The sequence below is a fragment of the Somniosus microcephalus genome, chromosome 8 (assembly GCF_052327205.1).
Source record: "Somniosus microcephalus isolate GS21.2 chromosome 8, FLI_Smic_1.0, whole genome shotgun sequence".
Lineage (NCBI taxonomy): Eukaryota > Metazoa > Chordata > Chondrichthyes > Squaliformes > Somniosidae > Somniosus > Somniosus microcephalus.
Genome location: NC_140994.1, coordinates 203573883 through 203596428, shown reverse-complemented (window position 1 = coordinate 203596428; position 22546 = coordinate 203573883). Strand labels below are relative to the sequence as shown.

The window sequence follows — 22546 nt, the reverse complement described above, 5'->3', positions numbered from 1 at the left end:
CATAACAGAATTTCAAAAGGTAGGCAGGCCAACCAGGTTGATTTAATTACATGCACTTTAATAAGACAAATGCATATATAATCTAAGCATACAATTCCCATGTACACCAGGCCGCAGAATGATAACTTCCAAAGGGCCGGTCTTACCACAACTAGAACAGTCATTTGTGTGTTCAGGCACTAGCAACATCATCTTGCGACAGGCGAGCATTCACTGTGACAAGACCTAAAACCAATTAGTCCAAGTCACCTACATCAAACAAGCCTCCTTATTAAAGAATACCACTGGCTGAGGAGAAAAATGCTGTAAATATAGACTGATAGTCTGACTGAGTCAGATATGTGGAGGAAAATTGGGAAGATAGAGGACTAAAAAATCCAATTTACTCGATTGTTCATGTGCATCATACAGACAACCTGGTCCAATCAAAGTTCTGATGCTGGCAATGGGTGCTCGAAATGGAAAGTATCTCATTCCCTTGCAATAACATACTCACCTTGATAAACACAATAAAGTCATTTTAAAAAGGCAAAGGGGAATGGAGCACATGATGTTAATAGCCTGCTGTCCAGGATGGTGTATCTGCTACTGGGATACAGAGCAGCAAGAGGAAGACTAGAGGAAATGAGGCAGTACAGTAGCAATCTGCAAAATTCTCTAAGAACAGCTATTTATAATTTGTTAATAACAATGAGGGGACGAACAATCAGACTGTCACATTGATACAAACCAGACAGTTATATTGAGGCCAAGAATCTGCTCTCTCCGAATACAGCCTTCAAAGCCAATTTCAATGAAAGGAGTAACTGAACTCACCCAGGTCTCAGAATTTTCAACATGCTGGTGGCCTGATTTTACTGGCAAGACTATTTCACTAGCACTTTGAATCTCATTTGTTTGAAAGGGATAACCTCTGCCCAAATCTAACACTGTATTTACAATAGTGAATAATGGAGGAGAGCTGGAAGTGATTAGAAAGTAGTAATCTGATCAAGAGCTCCCAAAGAAATGAGTTGCGTGAATAAAGTTCAATCAGTTCATTATTCACCTGAACCTCAAATTAAGTGTATACCATAGAAAATCACCTCATCTTATCCTTTACAAAAAAAAGTGGTGGTGGTGAGGGAGGGGGAGTGAGGTGGTTGGAGGAGGGAGAGAGAGAAAAAAATTATAACACGCACAACTGACACCACACATACACACAAACAAGTCAATTTCCCAAGGCCTTGTGTAGCGGGAGAAAAGATCAAGTGTAGTCTTTAGGTGAAGCAGGGTTAGTTTGCAGGTAATAATTGGACCAGGTCAAGCGATGTAATTCAGCCATGATTTTAAAGTCATACCTACTGTCCTTATTTTTATATTTCCATGATAAATTCTTATATCTATGTTTATAATGGAAACTCTATGTAAAGTGGTTACCTCCCACCCATGGTGGACGTAGAAGGGCCAATCTTCCTTTCCCAGTACTGTCCAGAAACAATGGGGTGGAATGGACCAGAAATGTGTCCATCGGAACCCAAAGCAGTGCCCCAACTGCCGCTCAGGCCTAATTAAAATAAAGAATCCACGTGGGCTTATTTGGAGGCACAGTATTGGCTGAAGCTGTGAAGACAGGAGGAAGTCTGGGCACTTCCTGGGCCTCAAGAGCACCATGAAGGTGCTGGTTTGACTGAGGCCGCTTCCACCACTTCCGTCGGCAGCGAGTTCCAGGTCCTCACCAATCGCTGCGTAAGAAAGTTTTTCCTCACATCCCCCCTGTATCTCTTGCCCAAAACCTTAAATCTGTGTCCCTCTAGTCCTTGTACCATTAACTAGTGGGAACAGCCTTTCCCAGTCTAGCCTATCCAAACACGTCATAATCTTGTACACCTCTAGCAAATCACCCCTCAACCCAAGATGTTGTGACAGATGAAATATCAGTGTTTCACAGTTGTTTGAAGCTGTCAAACACTGACAGTCTTACTTCTAACCCGAGTCCTTCTACACGGACTCAGTTAGAAATCTCTCCGGCACAGAAAGCTGCAGGCTGTCACTTGGCAGTTCGCAGCCGTTCTGCTTTCTGTGCCGGTTAGATGATGGACTCCCGAAACCTAGAGGAAGGCTGTAAAAGTAAGTACAGGTAATTTAAACTTCTTTACACACTTTAGACACACTACACACACTCATGCACCCATCACTCACCTGAACACCGACATCTCGACCCCTCCAAGTCCTTCAACCCGACGGCCTGACTCCTCTAACTTGGCGTGGTTTGGAGCCGTCAGGAATACCACACTTGAAGCTTTAAAATAGGGATTAGGCTAAAAACTGATCATCACTAATCCCTTCCTGCCTCGGGTAGGTGGGTCCCAGTGCGGGGCGGGTACCCATCTCCTTTGAAACTTACATGGAGGCGGGTTGGGGCGGGACCCCCGAATTCGGGACTTTAACCCCCCGCACGCCTCCAATCCCGACTCTACGGGTCAGTTAAAATCGAGGCCAATACCTCTATTTATGAAACCAAAGATCCCGTATGCTTTGCGAATCACTCTCTCAATATGTCCTGCCACCTTCATGGACCTATGCACATCAACTCCCAGGTCCCTCTGTCCCTGTACACTCTTTAAAACTGTGCCATTAAGTGTACATCGTCTCTCCCTGTTCCTTCTGTCAAAATGCATCACCTCACACTTCTCGTATTAAATTCCATCTGCCACTTGTCTGCCCATTCTGCTATGTCCTGTTGCAGTCGATTGGCATCATCCTCACTGCCACACCCCCAAGTTTGGGGTCATAGGCAAATTTAGAAATTCTACCTTTTATTCCAATATCCAGGTCATTTATATAGATCAAAAAAAGCAGTGGCCCCAGCACGGACCCTTGGGGAACACCACTGTCTACCATCCTTCAGTCTGAAAAACAGCCATTTACCACAACTCGCTGTTTTCTGTCCTTAAGCCAATTCCTTATCCAAGCTGCCACTGACCCACCTACTCCATGAGCCTCAATTTTGTTAACCAGCCTTCTATGTGGTACTTTGTCAAACGCCTTCCTAAAATCCATGTAGCCAACATCCATTGCATTCCCTTCATCGATCCTCCCTGTTACTTCATCAAAAAATTCAATTAGATTAGTCAAACATGATCTGCCTTTTACAAATCCGTGTTGGCTCTCCTTAATTATCTTAAACCTATTCAAGTGCCCGTTAATTTTTTCCTTGATAGTTTCTAAAATTTTACCCACCACTGATGTTAAACTGACTGGCCTGTAGTTACTAGGATTGTCCTTACACCATTTCTTGAACAATGGTGTCACATTTGCCACTTTCCAATCCTCAGGCACCTCCCCTGCATCTAGGGAAGATTGGAAAATTATGGCAAGCACTTCCGCGATCTCCTCCCCCAATTCCCTTAGCAATCTAGGATGCAAGCCATCTGGACCAGGCGACTTATCCACTCTAAGCATACCCAGCCTTTCTAGTACATCCTGTCTATCAATTTTCACCCCTTCCATTGCTTCTACCTGTTCCACTTCTACCGATATTTTGTCAGCATCCACCTCCTTAGTAAACACAGATACAAAGTACTCATTGAGTATTCTAGCCTTGCCCTTCTAAACATATAACACCTTCTTTGTCACGAATAGGCCCCACCCCGCCTCTTACTACCCGCTTACTGTTTACATGCCGGTAGAAGATTTTTGGGTTCCCTTTTATGTTAACTGCCATTCTTTTCTCATATTCTCTCTTTGCCAATCTTATTTTCATCTTCACTTCCCCTCTCAACTTATTGTATTTGGTCTGGTTCTCCCTTGAAGAATTTACCCGACATGCATCATACACCCTCTTTTTTTGTTTCATCATCTTCACTATCTCCCGCGTCATCCAAGGAGCCCTTGCTTTGGTTCCCTTACCCTTCCCTCTTGTTGGACTGTACCTAGCCTGAACTTGGAACATCTCCTCCTTAAAGATCACCCATTGTTCCGTTAGTTTTTCCTGTCAGTCTTTGGTTCCATTTTACCCTGGCGAGATCCTTTCGCATCCCATTGAAGTTATAGACCGGTAAGCCTGACATCGGTAGTGGGGAAAATGCTAGAGTCCATTATAAAAGATGTAATAGCAGAGCACTTGGAAAGCAGTGACAGGATCGGACAAAGTCAACATGGATTTACAAAAGGTAAATCATGCTTGACTAATCTACTGGAATTTTTTGAGGATGTAACTGGTAAAATAGATAAGGGAGAACCAGTGGATGTGGTGTATTTGGACTTTCAGAAGGCTTTCGATAAGGTCCCGCATAAGAGGTTAGCGTGCAAAATTAAGGCACATGGGATTGGGGGCAAGGTATTGACTTGGATAGAGAACTGGTTGGCGGACAGAAAGCAAAGAGTTGGAATAAACGGGTCATTTTCCGAGTGGCAGGCAGTGACTAGTGGGGTACCGCAAGGATCGGTCCTAGGACCCCAGCTGTTCACAATATATATTAATGATCTGGACGAGGGAATTGGATGTAATATCTCCAAATTTGCAGACGACACAAAGCTGGGTGGGAGGGTATGCTGTGAGGAGGTCATGAAACTCCAGTACGATTTGGACAGGTTGGGTGATTGGGCAGAAACATGGGAAATACACTATAATGTGGATAAATTGAGGTTATCCACTTTGATGGCAAAAACAGGAAGGCAGATTATTATTTGAATGGCAATAGATTGGGAGAAGGGGAAGTGCAAAGAGACCTAGGTGTTCTTGTGCACCAGTCGCTGAAGGCAAGCATGCAGGTGCAGCAGGCGGTTAAGAAGGCAAATGGTATGTTGGCCTTCGTAGCAAGAGGGTTCGAGTACAAGAACAACGATGTCTTGCTGCAGTTGTTGTACAGGGCCTTGGTGAGACCGTACCTTGAGTATTGTGTGCAGTTTTGGTCACCTTACCTGAGGAAGGACATTCTTGCCATGTGCAGCGAAGATTCGCCAGGCTGATACCTGGGATGGCAGGAATGACGTACGAGGAGAGATTGTGTCAATTGGGCTTATACTCACTGGAGTTTAGAAGATTGAGAGGGGATCTCATCGAAACCTATAAAATTCTGTCAGGTCTGGACAGACTAGATGCAGAAAGGATGTTTCTGATGGCCGGGGAGTCCAGAACCAGGGGTCATAGTCTAAGGATAAGGGGTAAGCCATTTAGGACTGAAATGAGGAGGAATTTCTTCACCCAGAGAGTGGTGAACCTGTGGAATTCTCTGCCACAGAGGGCGGTGGAGGCCAGTTCATTAAATATATTCAAGAAAGAGTTGGATATATTTCTTGAGGCTAAAGGGATCAAGGGATATGGGGAGAAGGCAGGGACAGGGTACTGAATTTGGATGATCAGCCATGATCTCATTGAATGGCGGAGCAGGCTCGAAGGGCCGAATGGCCTACTCCTGCTCCTATCTTCTATGTTTCTATGTTAGCCCCATTCCAGTTTAGAAGTTCCACTCTAGATTGTTCCTTGCTCCTCTCCATTGCTTATCTAAATCTTATGATACGATGATCACTCGTACCCAAGTGCTCTCCCACAGACACTTGGTCGACCTGGCCCACCTCGTTCCCCAGCACCAGATCCAGTAATGCCTCCTTCCCAGTTGGGCCAAGAACATACTGGTCAAGGATATTCTCCTGAACACATTTCAGAAATTCCTCCCCCTCCTTTCCCTTTACCCTAGCATTATCCCAATCGATATTTGGGTAATTAAAGTCCCTCAATATCACCACTCTATAGCTCTTTCATATCTCTGCAATTTCCATGCAGATTTGTTCCTCTACCTCCCTCTCACATATTAGAGTTCACCACAATCCACTTGTCACTTCCTCAAAGAAGTCAAGCAAGTTGTTCAGATAGGATCTTTCCCTTCTAAAGCCATTTTTACTGCTGTTTACCAGGTCCTCCTCAGTGTCTCTGTTGGCACCTCACAAATTTCCTTCCGAGTTACTCAGCATTGAGATAAATACTATCTAACCCTGGGGATTTATTTCTTTGCATTTATTTCATCTAGAAATTACATATTTTTCAAATAAGGATCATGAAATTGCTTTTTTGGTGGGAAATCTTCCCTTAATTTGAGGAAGTGATCATTCAGAGTATCTATTTCATGTTTATCCTATATTTCAGGCCAGTTTGAAGAAAAATGGTTACATAGTTACCTGATAGAGGTCCTCAAGATTATGAAAATGTCAATAGTAATGGACTGTCTCCACAAGCTGTGGTAATGAGGTTGGAGACACATTTCTGACCCTCCTGTTTCATCATCATCATTTTCCAGTGAGACACCCATTTTGAGGGGCGCCTTTAAGAAATGGGCCTTCGATCTGCCCAGCCCTAGTAGGATGATCAGGGCTCAGTCTCTGGTTGCTATTTTTGGACAGCAGCCAGAAGATCTTGACACGAGCAGCCACTCCTGCTCTTGCAGGTTTCTCTGGTCTGCAGTAGTTGCTGACTTTCTTCCACCAATTCCAGTCACTGGATTTTCCAGGTGAAGAGACTGCACCAGGGATTGCAACTAGACCATTTAAGTGACTTGAATCCAAAAATGCAGACTGGTTCAGATCATTGCAGGTGCACTTAGAGGACATTCGACCTGCCTAGCACTCAGGCACAGGACCATAGGAAAATCAGCCCCTTACAAAAAATATTTCCTGTGTGCAGAGACTAGGGAGAAGCGCTCCCAGCAGAAGAAACAGAACAAAGGTACACTTCCTGGACAGAAGACATGGGGAAGGTATGATTGTTCTGCTCCAAGAATAGTGCTAAGCCTTAAAAGGGACAGCTTCTCACGGTTTCTCACCTTTCTCCCTCTACCAAAACAAAATTGGATGATGGAATAGTTGTTTCTAAAATGGCGATGAACAAGGAAGAATAAAATTCTACTGTACGCTGTTGCATTGCATTAATCTAAACTCAACATATCTACAAATAAAATGCTCACTCTTAAAAAAGACTGAAGTTTGTCTTCAAGTCCTCAAAAGATTTTAACTAACCTACACTCGTACACAAAGCAACTATATCAAAGCACTAATCAAGGTACAGGTTGAGCATCCTGAATCCAGCAAGCTCATGTTTCTGATGTCCGAAGTCCAGAAATATCACAACCTGGGCTCGGACGTTTCCGGACTTCGGAAATCAGAAACACGTTCCGAGTCCGGAAATGCCTGGGCTGCTCCGCCCCTCCCCTTTTGTTAAAGGGGAGGGACGCTGCGAGTTCTGCAGAGCATCCGATGGCCCACACTAGGCCACCAGGGCAGTGTGGTGCCGTGGCCACAGCCTGACCGAAACACTTAGTGGAGCTGTGCAGATTAAGGAGGATAAAACACAACACTAAAGGTTTATTGCATCACTCGCATTTTTCATAGGATTTTTCAACAAAAAAAACCAACAAAAGTTCATGGCTTTTTGAAGTACAGGTTGAGCGTCCAAAATCCGGAGTTCTGGATTTCGGCCCATTTTACGGATTCCGGATGACCCTGCCACCAATCGTCCCGGAGTCCGGATTCTGGACGTTCAACCTGTACCTCCAAAAAGGTCCAACACTTTACAGCTTGGACACTCCTGTGTGAGATCACACCAGCACAATGGCTTACCCATTTGCCACAAGGCAAGTGACTTCAGTCAAATGCAGAATGTGGTTTCACTCCTGCGAAGGTTCATCCTACACCATCTCTAAGGTTTCTGCTTGAGATTCCAATCAAGTGGAATCCAAATTAAGTCAAAGAATGTTGTACGATACTGTAAGGGACTTTTAGAAGAATCTGTTTACAGCTGTCAGGTTTGTAAATCTAATTAGAGCTAGAGCATGGTGGCAAGAATCTTGCAGCAATGTGGATTCAAAATGCTTGGGTGTGTTTCACTAAAGTTGGAAGTCATACTACCTGACTTGCATAAACTCCAGGAGTAATTAGACCAATTCTTAACACAACCAGCACAAACCAACCAAAGCAGAACAATAATTCAAGCATGGGAAATGGAATTTAGTGGGGAGGAGGGCTTGGTTGTTTTTAAAGGAGACACTGTCTTTATGAAATAATACACAATTTTATTCCATTGTTTGCCAAACTCTGTGCATGATATAAGTCAACTTGAAACAAGTCACTAATTTTCAGTTAATTCAAAGCTTCCCAAACTTGGGGATGTGTCCTGGTTATCGGCAAGGGGGGGGGTGGGGGGGCGCACCTACATGTCATTCCAGTCCCACACCAAGCCACTCGGTTGTCAGGACAGCAAGGGATGTGCAATCAAAGCCGGCCTTGCCAATGACAACCACATCCTGAGAATGAATTTTAAAAATAGATATTTTTGGAAGCGCTTATGAGCCCAACGGTCCCCAGTGCCGAAGAGAAATAAATAGCAGCAAGTCGAATTCCCACTGCACTTCTGGCCATGAAGTGGGATCAAGTCAGCGGAATTTCCCACCCACTAGTGAATTCTAATAATATTAAAGCCCAAAAGTGTAAGGGATCAGATTTAAAACAGCTAAAAACTGAAGTATTTTGGGTTACTAGCTGTACCTACACTAAGATTAATTATGCAAAAATACTGTTTTAGAAAGAGAGGGGCACACAGAACATGAAACTCTGAAGTGGCTCAGCAAAAAAAAGAGAACCTAAGTTAATGCTTCAAAAGTGATAAATTGCTGTTGTGCTATACTACTTCCCCAATAATCACAGTGCCTCCAAGTCCAAATACCTATCTATATCAACAAGGAACAAAACAAATCAATATAAAAAAATGTTAAAGATTTGTTAAAATTCATAGTGACTCATTTCAGCAGTAACTACTGATGAATTTACTGTTTTCACATTTGCACCTTAAGCTCACCACCAGTCCTGAAACACAGTTTTAGCAAAACATTTTATATTCATTAGCCAAATATTTTTCATTGATCAATTTTAGCCAACACATGCAGCAAGAACCACACATCAGGAAGTTTCTAATTGTGCATGCAGCAGCCCAATATACACTGCCTCAGGGAGGTTGACTTTACTTCCCTTACTTAAAGGCCAGATCATATGATTTGGTTCGATTTTACTGTATCGCTGCTTTTTGTAAGACACGAGTAAATGATTGTTCCTTGCTTTGTAGCATTTAATCACATCTTCAGATGAAGGCTATTGACTCGCACATCAAGAAAACTGGCTGCACAAATGTCATAATCCAATACACCATGATGTGCTGGCCAGAGCTGGCATGACTTGGTGCGAGCAAAATTAGTCCGATTCTAAATCTGGGGTTTAAAAGGGTTTAAACAGAGAGGCTTTTTCAGCTCAATTCTGAACTGCTGCTTTGTTTTTGCCTACATAAAGTACAGGCATTCCTATAAAAAGTCATCAATAAATGTAAGAAAACAGCAACATAGAAAAGGAGTGTTTTATATTATTGGAGATTAATTGTTTTCTAGGGTTAGCTACTCTTCAACAATGAAAACTGTGTCAGCATTTTAAAGACCTGGTTCATGTCCCTCCCGACCTTTTCTCCAACAAAAATAAGTTCAACTCCAAGTCTTCTCCAGTTTTTAGTCCCAGAATCATCATTGCAGTTCTTCTCAACACTTCTTGAATGAGCCAAGTATTCCGGTGTCACAGCCGTCATTGAAGATTAGGGCACGATTTAATGCCTACTTTCACTACTATTTATGACATTAGTAAGCCACATACTGATATTAACACACTTTGGCCTAGAAATTGGGTATAGCCCCGCTTGAGGCGTTAGAACTGGCGATGCGCAAAGTTTATAGCCAGATGAAACTTATCGCCGCTTGGCGCGATATTGGGTTGCATCGCCCCCAAAGGGGATTGAGGCGCTAAATCAGCCGTTGCACGGTGCTCTTAAGGTGCAAAAGGTCAGGCGCTACTCAATATCGACGCGGACGGGCGCAGCGCAGGTGAACTCAATTACGGGAAAGCACGAGACCTACAGGCGCCGGCCAGCTCTTAAAGGGGCGGGTCAGTCAGACTGAGCTTAAACACCCAACACCCTGAAGGCCTCAGATTCGGCGCTCGCCCTTGTCTGGCGTTAGAAACTTGTGCATTATGGAGAAGGTTAGGCAGAAAGCAGAGCGTTTCAGCACTGAGGCTCTGGACCACTTGGTGGCTGCAGTTGAACACCGTCGAGAGGTCCTGTATCCGGATAATGGCAAGAGGCCAAATCAGAAGGCTTATCGACGATCTTGGAGGGAGGTTGCTGTGAGGGTGAATTCCAGCAGCATGGCGACCAGGACCCCTGTTCAGTGCAGGAAGAAATTCAACGACCTCACACGGATCGTTAGGGTGAGTGATGGTTTACCAAACTTGTGCTTCCCGCCATCTGCAGCTGACTTCGGCCACCCTGCTGCAATGATGCGCCAATGGCCATCTGTCAGTATGCACCCATGGCCCTTTCTGGCCACACACATGGACAGATGTCTCAAGGCCTCATGTAAGGGCTCTTGCACCATGGGGGGCATGCAATGAGGTCTCAAGGCCTCATGTAACAGAACCTCCCCTTCTTTCCCCTGCAGTCCAAGATGGCACAGATTAGAAAGGAGCAGCGTCGAACCGGTGGCGGACCTGCACAAGTGGTCACTCTCATGGATCTGGAGGAGAGAGTGCACCAGATACTTGGAGGACGTCTGTCTGGTCCTGTGACCACTGCATCTGCCGACCCCATTACCGACAGTGAGGGTAAGACTCTCACCTTTTCCACCTGTTGCCTTCCACTTGGTCCCCCCGCCAGCATGCATCCTCAGTGTGCAGCCATGTCAGAGCCTTGCCGCAATCTGGCATGCCTTTCAGCAAACCTGTCCTTTTGCTAAAGCCACTCTTCCACCTCCCACTTTCAGATGAAGCAGCACCAACTCGGGCTCAACGCGCTGAAGCTGCCAGTGCCAGTGCCACCGGAGGCGAGGACCAGGAGGAATCCTGACCAGCCATTGCAGAATCCGGGGAGCGGAGACATCTGCAGACTGGGGATAGTAGTCCCCTGGAGGGGAGGGGGGGTGGCTCTGAGGATGAACCAGTTGCTGGACCAAGCGGCATGGAGCAACGCAGGGGGGATAGGCAAGTTCAGCCACCGTCTCCCCGCAGGGCAAGGCAGGTCGTCATGACTGCTGCACAGAGTGCAGATGAGGTCCGTCGCCATCCAAACAAGCTCCCATTCCGATGCCAGTTGGTCAAAAGGCTTTTAGGTGTAGTGGTGCAAGTGCTTCGGACAGGGTTGAAGGTACCAAGTACTGTAAAGCTCAAATCCCAGAACTCTGCTCCACATTGCGCTCGCTGCTAGAGAGAGTTGGCGAGCTAATGAGCAGGCCAAGTGGCAGAAGATTCTGCAGTAGAGCTGTCCCCTTTAAATAGCGCCCCCCTAACCGAGAGGGGCCTGTCAGCCCTCCCTCGAACTGTCACTAATAGCGCTGGGCGCTAAGGCTCCGAGCGCCACCCAATATGCGCTCAGGCGCTCCTAAAAGGCGTTGCACACTGAAATGACGTCATGAGCTGCTTGCGCTCGCGGGCGCGCGCAAACACTTAGCGCAGGCGCTAAATGTATAGTCAATGTCTGAGTTGGCGCTATCTTCATAGCGTCCGCCCCAACATAGTGCTTCGCCCCAATTCTAGGTCTCTTTAGGCGCTACCAACCCAATTTCTAGGCCTTTGTTTTTAAAATGAATTTTCCACTCTGCATGACCAACAGGATTACAGCACATGATCTGGTCATTTATCTCACTGCTGTTTGCGGATCCCTTTCTGTGATGAATTTAAGGGGAAGCTAGATAAAACACATAAGCAAATAACGAATAGATGGTTATACAGATAGGTTTCTGCCCTACCACAGTACCAAAATGGCTCTCAAAGTCACAAATGACATCCTTTGTGACTGCACTTGCCTGGTACCATTCTTATCTATCTAATTGTAGCCGGAGAATCACCTGCAATGGCTTCTCTTCCCGCTCCCGCATCGTTACCTCTGGTGCCCTCCCAAGGATCGATCCTTGGCCCCCTCCTATTTCTCATCTACATGTTGCCCCTTGGCGACGTCATCCGAAAACACAGCGTCAATTTCCAGGTGTACGCCAACGACATTCAGCTCTACCTCACCACCACTTCTCTCAACCCCTCCATGGTCTCTAAAATTGTCAGACTGCTTGTCCGACATCCAGTCCTGGATGAGTAGAAATTTTCTCCAATTAAATATTGGGAAAACCAAAGCCATTGTTTTCGGTCCTCGCCACAAACTCCGTTCCCTAGCCACTGACTCCATCCCTCTCCCTAACATCTGTCTGAGGCTGAACCACACTGTTCACAACCTTGGTGTCATTTTTGACCCTGAAATGAGCTTCCGAACACATATCTGCAGCATAACAAAGATCGCCCGTCTCCGCCCTTGCCTCAGCTCATCCACTGCCGAAACCCTCATCCATGCCTTTGTTACCTCTAGACTTGACTATTCCAACGCACTCCTGGCTGGCCTCACATTCTATCCTAGGTAAACTTGTCATCCAAATCTCAGCTGCCTGTGTCCTAACTCACACCAAGTCCTGTTCACCCATCACTCCTGTGCTCGCTGACCTACATTGGCTCGCCCGGTTAAGCAACTCCTCGATTTCAAAATTCTCATCCTTGTTTTCAAATCCCTCCATGGCCTCGCCCCTCCCTATCGCTAATCTCCTTCAGCCACATTTTCTCCCCACCCAGAGGTATCTGCACTCCTCTAATTCGGTCCTCTTGAGCATCCCTGATTATAATCGCTCAACCATTGGTGGCCGTGCCTTCTGTTGCCTAGGCCCCAAGCTCTGGAATTCCCTGCCTAAACCTCTTGGCATCGCTACCTCTCTTTCCTCCTTTAAGATGCTCCTTAAAACCTACCTCTTTGACCAAGCTTTTGGTCACCTGCTCTAATTTCTCCTTTTGTGGATCGGTGTCAAATTATTTGTCTTTTAATACTCTTGAAGTGCCTTGGAATGTTTTACTATGTTAAAGGCACTGTATACATACAAGTTGTTGTTGGTAGGCCTGTTTTTGTGCTATACATTCCATGTAATTTTATGATCTACTTTCATATCTATTTGTCTGTTGTTCCAATCAGATTCCTATTCTTCCCCCTAAATGCTGAGCCTGGTGCCACTGCAAAACACCCACCGTTAGCTGTCTCCTCAGACACTGCGGAAAATCCACTAAAAAGTTATATTAGCACAAACAATGAATTACAACTGCATATAATGATTATGGACTTATTTACAAATATGAATGCCCAAAAGATTGACTCCAAAGCTGGACGGTTAAAGGATGGTACATTAAATAATTAAACATCAGCAAACAAAGCATGCTCACCAAAACGTAGGCTGTCTTTAGCTGCTAAACCTGAATAATACTTTAAAGCACTGAGATAGTTATTTCCAAGCCCCATCCCAGCAGATTTGCAAGTTAGTGCAGATCTAATAGGATGCTCAACTCTACCTGATGGTTTCTTACTCATTAAAAGTAAATGCCTTGCATGTCAGCTGTGGCTCAGTGGTAGCATTCTCGCCTCAGTCAGAAGGTTGTGGGTTCAAGCCCCGCTCCAGATAATTGAGCACAAGATCTAGGCTGACAATCCAGTGCAGTACTGAGGGAGCGTTGCACTGTCGAAAGGGTTGTCTTTCTGATGAGACATTAAACAGATGCCCTCTCAGATGGATGCAAAAGATCCCATGGCACTATTGTGAAGAGTAGGGGAGTTATCCCTGGTGTCCTGGCTAATATTTATCCCTCAAATCAACATCACTAAAACAGATTATTTGGTCATTATCACATTGCTGTTTGTGGGAGTTTGTGGTGTGTAAATTGGCTGCCTTGATTACTACAGTACAAAAATGACTACACTTCAAAATGACTTAATTGGCTGTAAAGCGCTTTAGGACATAAAGGTAAAACAAGGTTACACTGCAGTAGGAGTAAATTGGCACAGCAGGCAGTGGAAACCAGTTTTCTAACCAATCAGCAGGGGTGACTCATTTGGCTGTAAACAAACAAACAGTATAAAAAGACCAGTCCTAGTGCGAGTCAGCAGAGAGTGCTGAGAGTTTGGGTAAGTGTGAGTTAGGGTAAGTTGGGTGTTAGGTGCTCTTTTCAAACTTTAACTCTGTGGGTTGTAGTTAATAAGGCCTTTCTGGTGCAGAGTGACTGTTGGTAAACCATTTAACTGGTGTAATTAGAGGGATTGATTTAATTTAAATCCAATTAATTAAAGGGGATACTAGCATCTAAAATCGGGCAGAGGGTGTCCATAACTAACAATAAAAGAAATTAATTACATAGAATGGAGCAGGTGATGTGTTACTGTTGCGAGATGTGGGAGCCAGTGGACCCCATTGAGGCTCACGGTGATTACGTCTGTGACAAGTGTCTGCTGCTACAGGAACTCCAGCTCCGTGTTGATGAGCTGGAGTCTGAGCTTCAGACACTGCGACACATCAGGAAGGGGGCGAAGTACCTGGACTCTGTATCAGGAGGTGGTCACACCTATGAAGTGGGAGGGGGTGGATCCAGTTGTCATGGTCCATGTTGGTACAAACGACGTAGATAGGACTAGGAAGCCGGTTCTGTTAAAGGAGTATGAGCAGCTAGGGGCCAAATTAAAAAGCAGAACCACAAGGGTAATAATCTCTGGATTATTACCTGAGCCACGAGCGAATTTGGCTAGGACAAATAAAATTAGAGAGTTAAATGCGTGGCTCAAAGACTGGTGTGGGAGAAATGGGTTTTGCTTCCTGGGACACTGGCACCAGTACTGGGGCAGGAGGGAGCTGTTCCGTTGGGACGGGCTTCACTTGGCCAGTGCTGGGACTAGAGCCCTGGCGGATCATATAACTAGGGCTGTAGAGAGGGCTTTAAGCTAACTAGTTGGGGGGAGGTTCCTAGAGAGCAAATAATAAAAATGACAAGAGAAGGTCATAGACTTAGGTTGCACTGGGGAAATTAAAAACCAGAGCGTGTCAGGAAGGGGCAGAAGGTATGGAGTAAAAGGTAATAAAAAGGGCAAAAGCAGGGACTAAGTGTCACAAAACATATTTGAAAGTTCTCTATCTGAATGCACGTAGCATTCGTAACAAAATGGCACAAATAACTACATATGGGTATGATCTTGTGGCCATGACAGAAACATGGCTGCAGGGTGACAATGCCTGGGAATTAAACATACCAGATTATTTAACGATCAGGAAGGACAGGTGGGGTGGCTATGTTAATAAAGGAAGGAATCACTGTAATACAGAGAAATTATATTGGGTCAAAAGATCAGGATAATGAAACAGTTTGGGTGGAGATAAGGAATAATAAGGGGAAAAAAACACCAGTGGGCGTAGTCTATAGGCCTCCGAACAGTTGCAACTCTGTTGGACGGAGTATCAATCAGGAAATAGTTGAGGCTTGTAATAAGGGAACATCTACAATTATGGGGGATTTTAACTATCATATTAATTGGACAAATCAAATTGGGCAGGGCTGCCTTGAGGATGAGTTCATTGAGTGTATTAGGGATGGGTTTCTTGAGCAGTATGTAACTGAACCGACCAGGGGGCAAGCAACCTTCGATCTGGTCCTGTGTAACGAGACAGGATTAATTAAAAATGTCTTAGTAAAGGATCCCCTTGGAATGAGTGACCATAACATGGTTGAATTCCATATTCAATTAGAGGGTGAGAAGGTTGGATCTCAAACAAGCGTGCTAAGCTTGAATAAAGGAGACTATGAAGGTATGAGAGCGGAATTGAGTAGAGTGGATTGGGAAAATAGATTAAAGGGTAATCTAATCTACATGATCAGTGGTGTACATTTAAGGAGTTATTTTACAACTTCCAAAAAATATATATTCCACCGAGAAGAAAAGGGTGTAAAAGAAAAGACAGCCATCCGTGGCTAAGTAAAGAAATTAAGGATAGTATTCGACTAAAAACAAGGGCATATAAGGTAGCCAAATCTAGTGGGAGGATAGAGAATTGGGAAAACTTTAAAAGACAGCAAAAAATAACAAAAAGATTAAGAAAGGGAAGATAGATTATGAAAATAAATTAGCAAAAAATATAAAAACAGAAAGTAAGAGTTTTTATAGTTATATAAAAAGAAAAAGGGTGGCTAAAGTAAATGTTGGTCCCTTAGAGGATGAGACCGGGAAATTAATGGTGGGAAATATGGAGATGGCAAAAACACAATGAATATTTTGTCTCAGTCTTTACAGTAGAAGACACTAAGAATATCCCAACACTGGACAAACAGGGGGCTATGGGGGGGGGGGAGGAGCTAAACACGATCAAAATCACTACGGAAGTGGTACTCGGTAAAATAATGGGACTCAAGGCGGATAAATCACCTGGACCTGATGGCTTACATCCTAGGGTCTTGAGGGAAGTGGCGGTAGGGATTGTGGATGCATTAGTAATAATTTTCCAAAACTCCCTGGACTCAGCAAAGGTCCCAGCAGACTGGAAAACTGCTAATGTAACACCCTTATTTAAAAAGGGCAGTAGACAGAAGGCTGGAAACTATATACCGGTTAGCCTAACATCTGTGGTTGGTAAAATTTTGGAGTCCATTATTAAGGAGACAGTAACAGGACATTTGGATAATCATAATTTAATAGGACAAAGTCAGCATGGTTTTATGAAGGGGAAGTCATGTTTGACAAATTTGCTGGAGTTCTTTGAGGAAGTAACATATAGGGTGGATAAAGGGGAACCAGTGGACGTAGTGTATTTAGACTTCCAAAAGGCATTTGACAAGGTGCCACACAAAAGATTATTGCTTAAGATAAAAAATCACGGGATTGGGGGTAATATTCTGCCATGGGTAGAGGATTGGCTATCTAACAGAAGGCAGAGAGTTGGGATAAATGGTTCATTCTCAGACTGGCAATCAATAACTAGTGGTGTTCCGCAGGGGTCAGTGCTGGGTCCCCAACTCTTTACAATCTATATTAACGATTTGGAGGAGGGGACCGAGTGTAACATATCAAAGTTTGCAGATGATACTAAGATGGGAGGGAAAGTAGTGAGTGAGGAGGACATAAAAAACCTGCAAGGGGACATAGACAGGCTAAGTAAGTGGGCAGAGATTTGGCAGATGGAATACAATACTGGAAAGTGTGAGGTTATGCACTTTGGCAGGAAAAATCGTAGAGCAAGTTATTATCTTAATGGCAAGAAACTGGAAAGTACTGAAGTACAAAGGGATCTGGGGGTCCTGGTGCACGAAACTCAAAAGGTTAGTATGCAGGTGCAGCAAGTGATTAAGAAGGCCAATGGAATGTTGGCTTTCATTGCTAGGGGGATAGAATATAAAAATAGGGAGGTATTGCTTCAGTTGTACAAGGTATTGGTGAGACCGCACCTGGAATACTGCATACAGTTTTGGTGTCCATACTTAAGAAAAGACATACTTACTCTCGAGTCAGTACAAAGAAGGTTCACTCGGTTAATCCCGGGGATGAGGGGATGGACATATGAGGAGAGGTTAAGTAGATTGGGACTCTACTCATTGGAGTTCAGAAGAATGAGAGGCGATCTTATTGAAACATATAAGATTGTGAAGGGGTTGGATCGGGTGGATGCGGGGAGGATGTTCCCGATGATGGGTGAAACTAGAACTAGGGGGCATAGTCTTAGAATAAGGGGCTGCTCTTTCAAAACTGAGATGAGGACGAACTACTTCACTGAGGGTGGTAGGTCCATTGAATATGCTGCCCCAAAAAGCTGTAGAAGCTACATCATTACTTAAATTTAAAACAGAAATAGAGAGTTTCCTAGAAGTAAAGGGAATTAAGGGTTACAGGGAGCGGGCAGGAATTTGGACATGAGTCTAGGTTCGGATCGGACATGGCCCTGTGGGTAGCAGAGCGGGCCCAGGGGCCGTGTAGCCTGATCCTGCTCCTATTTCGTGTGTCTAATTCTGTTAGATTCAGGAGATGGTTCTGTGATAGTAGATTGGCGGTTAGGATCAGATCAGCCATGATCTTATTGAATGGCGGAGCAGGCTCGAGGGGCCGATTGGCCTACTCCTGCTCCTATTTCTTATGTTATGTTCTTATCCAGAGATCATGAAAGGTTCTAGGTTCTATATAAGTGCAAGTTCTTATATTTTTAAATGCAAGTCTCTCTTTCTTTTCTTCCCTTAAGTTCATTAACTCATCTAGCCAGCAAGTAATAAATGCAAGTTCACAAGAGTACATGAGTTAAGAAGGAAGGTCCATCATTTTACAAAGTACCATATTTAGCTCCCAAAGAAGAAATGGAGTAAATCGAGTGGGACTAGAGTTCTAGGTCTTTTCATGAAACTCGACAAAACGGTTACCACATGGACTCGAGAGTTTGGCTTCAAGACCAAAAACAATTTTTTTTTTAAATTTGCTCTCAGGATGTGGGTAATACTTGCAAGTGGTATTTGGCTATCCTAGTTGCTATTTTTACAAGTGAGTGGCTTGCTAGGCCACTGTGTGTCAACCACATAGTGTACGATTTGGCTTACTCTTGAACTAACAAAATAAACTTAACAATTAAAGAGCAGACTGTGAAGCAGTTTTACTTCATAGGGGAAAACCAACACCCCCATATTCTAAAGCCTTAGGCCATTAGCCATTAGGACAAAGCAGCCCACTTGATTGGCAACCCATCCACCACCTAAACATTCACTCCATCCACCACCAGCGCACCATGGCTGCAGTGTGTACCATCTGCAGCATGCACTGCAGCAACTCGCCAAGGCTTTTTCGGCAGCACCACTCAAACCCACGACCTCTACCGCCTAGAAGGACATGGGCAGCAGGCGCATGAGAACACCATAACCTCCAAGTCACAGACCATCCTTACTTGGATTGGAAATATATCGCCGTTCCTTCATTATCGCTGGGTCAAAATCCTGGAACTCCCTACCTAACAGCACTGTGGAAGTACTTTCACCACATGGACTGTAGCGGTTCAGGAAGGCGGCTCACTGCCACCTTCGAGGGCAATTAGGGATGGACAATAAATGCTGGTCATACCAGCAATGCCCACATCCTCTGAACGAATAAAAAAAAAAAAAAAAAAAATTAGCCTCGTGAAAACGACAGCTTGCCATCAACCTCCCCCAAGTTTCAAGAAATTGCTGTATTTCTGCATTAATTACCGATTAAACTCGCTGCAGAAAGTTTGGGCTGGTGCTTGAACAGTGCAACGACTCCTTTAATTACGAGATTTATGTTGCTGCAATGCCACTCAACCACTCCAGCCCAGAAAGGAAACAAGTGGAACTGTGGTGTCTCATTCCTGCAGGTAATAAATTGTTCTGCGAGATTCTTTAAAAATGATCTTGCTTTTCCTGTCTTTTTTCTCTCTCTCTCTCAACCCAATCTTTCTTTCCCCCTCCGTTTCTTTTTCTGTACCTAATTTGACTAATTCACCCCATTTCCAACTCCGTTGTTCCTGTTTCTTTCACAATCCTTAAATCTCACTGGTTATGGAGATAGACTGTTGGTCCCGTCATTCACCATGGTCCCAGATGCCCCGTTGCCTTCGTAGCACCGCTATCAGTTTACACTACCAGCATTTATTGAGTTGAAGAGGGGAAAAGACCAACTAACAGGACACGCTGCAAGATGTTCCATTCCAGCAAATTCGGGACCATAGTTTCAAAAAACAGGAAATTTAAATAAATTATTTCAAACTCAAACAAACCCCCCAATCAAAGCAACCAATAAAACCCACAGGATACAAGATCCAAACTGAATAGTTTGGCAGCTCCCATGGATACTGGTTACAGACATGACGTCTGTTCTGGGGCTGTAATACATCAAAATGGGCTAGACTGCTTTCTGAGAGTGAGCCTTGTTTGTAACTTCATGGGCTGTGACGTAAAGAATGATACATTATAGACAAAAATGTTTCACTTTCATTTTTATTACAGTAAATGCTTCATTTTTGTCATAGGTGACCTTATGTGCAAAGTAATCTGAGGCAGCATGCTCGTAGTAAACCATGTACATGTTTATTATGACCAGATAGTACAAATAAATGCCACTATGTCCTACATCACTTTGGAAAATGGATACTGTTGGCCACACCAAAAATTTTTCACAATAGACTAAATTATCAAATCAGTTTATTCAAAAGGCCTTCGATAAGGTATTGCATAGTAGACTCATGACTATGGTCAGAGCATGTAGAGTCAAAAGACAGGTAGCAGAATGGATAGCAAGCTGGCTACAAAACAGAAAACAGAGTAGAGGTTAAAAGGTAGCTACTCAGACTGGCAAAGGTGGGAAGTGGTGTCCTGCAACAATCAATCAATCAGTGCTGGGACCACTATTGTTCACAATTTACATTAATTATTTGGACTCGGGGATTGCAAGCACAATTCAAAATTTGCAGACGACACCAAATTGGGAGGTGTAGTTAATACAAAAGGAAGAATGTGACAAAATACAGGAAGACATAATAAGCTTGTAGTAAAGGAGCCTTTAGGGAAGAGTGACCATAATATGATAGAATTTTATATTGAGTTTGAACATGACTTAGTTAAATCTGAAACTAGGGTCTTAAATCTAAACAAAGCAAACTACGTGGGTATGAGGGGCGAGTTGGTGAAGGTAGATTGGGAACTACATTAAAAAAGGTATGACGTTAGACAAGCAATGGCTAGCATTTAAAGAATTAATACATAATTTACAACAAATATACATTCCTTTAAGGCACAAAAACCCCACAGGAAAAGTAGTCCGACCGTGGCTAACAAGAGAAGTTATAGTATTAGATCAAAGGAAGAGGCTTATAATGTTGCCAAAGAGAGTAGTAAGACTGAGGATTGGGAGGATTTTAGAATTCAGCAAAGGAGGATCAAGAAATTGATAAAGAAAAGGGAAAATAGAATGAGAGAGTAAACTAGTGGGAGACATAAAAAAGACTGTAAAAGCTTCTATAGGTATGTAAAAAGGAAAAGATTAGCAAAAGTAAATGTGGGTCCCTTACAGGCTGAGACAGGAGAAATTACAATGGGGAATAAGGAAATGGCAGAGAAATTAACAAATGCTTTGTGTCCGTCTTCACGGAAGAAGATGCCAAAAGCTTCCCAGAAATAGCGGCGAACCAAAGGCCTAGCGAGAATGAGGAACTGAAAGAAATTAGTATTAGTAAAAAAAACAGTACTGGAGAAATTAATGGGACTGAAAGCCAATAAATCCCCTGGACCCGATGGCCTACATCCTAGGGTTTTGCAAGGAGGTGGCTATAGGGATAGTGGATGCATTGGTTATCATTTTCCAAAATTCCATAGATTCTAGAACGGTTCCCGCAGATTGGAAGGTAGCAAATGTAACCCCACTATTTAAGAAAGGAGGGAGAGAGAAAACAGGGAACTACAGACCAGTTAGCCGGACATCAGTAGTCGAGAAAATGCTAGAATTTATTATTAAAGACGTGGTAACAGAGCAATTAGAAAATAATAATAGGATTGGGCCGAGTCAACACAGATTTGTGAAAGGGAAATAGTGTTTGACAAATCTGTTGAGTTTTTTTGAGGTTGTAACTAGCAGAATATATAAGGGGGAAATAATGGATGTGATTTATTTGGATTTTCAGAAGGCATTCGATAAGGTGCCATACAAGAGGTTATTAAACAAAATTAGGGTTCATGGGATTGAGAGTAATATACTAGCATGGATTGATTAATGGATAGAAAAGAGTAGGAATAAACAGGTCATTTTTGGGGTGCCAGGCTGTAACTAGTGGGGTACCGCAAGGATCCGTGCTTGGGTCTCAGCTATTCACAATCTACATCAATGATTTGGATGAGGGGACCAAATGTAATATATGCAAGTTTGCTGATGATACAAAGCTAGGTGGGAATGGAAGTTGAGGAGGATGCAAGGAGGCTTCAAGGGGATATAGACAAGCTGAGCGAGTGGGCAAGAACATGGCAAATGGAATATAATGTGGAGAAATGTGAAGTTATCCACTTTGGTAGGAAAAATAGAAAAAGTCTATTTTTTAAAATGGAGAGAGACTGGGAAATGTTGGTGTTCAGAGGGCCCTGGGTGTCCTTGTACACAAATCACAAAGTTAACATGCAGGTACAGCAAGCAATTAGGAAAGCAAATGGTATGTTGGCCTTTATTACAAGAGGATATGAGTGTAAGAGTAAAGACATCTTACTGCAATTATATAGGGCCCTGGTGAGACCACACCTGGAGTATTGTGTACAATTTTGGTCTCCATACCTAAGGAAGGATATACTTGCCATAGAGAGTGTGCAACGAAGGTTCACCAGACTGGTTCCTGGGATGGGGGCATTGTCCTGAGGAGATACTGAGTAGACTAGGCCTATATTCTCTAGAGTTTAGAAGAATGAGAGGTGATCTTATTGAAAAATACAAAATTCATACTGGGCTTGACAGAGTAGATGCAGGGAAGATGTTTCCCCTGGCTGGGGAGTTTAAGACCAGGGGTCACAGTCTCAGAATAAGGGATCGGCCATTTAGGACTGAGATGAGGAAAAATTTCTTCACTCAGAGGGTGGTGAATCGTTGGAATTCTCTACCATAGAGGGTTGTGGAGGCTCAGTCGTT

The 22546-nt window shown here is 43.8% G+C and overlaps 1 protein-coding gene across 13 annotated transcripts in view; it reads right to left on the bottom strand.

Moving 5' to 3' along the window:
- LOC147114055 (rho GTPase-activating protein 26-like) overlaps window positions 1-22546 on the bottom strand; it is a 249495-nt gene that overhangs the window by 162454 nt on the left and 64495 nt on the right. The window lies entirely within an intron of this gene.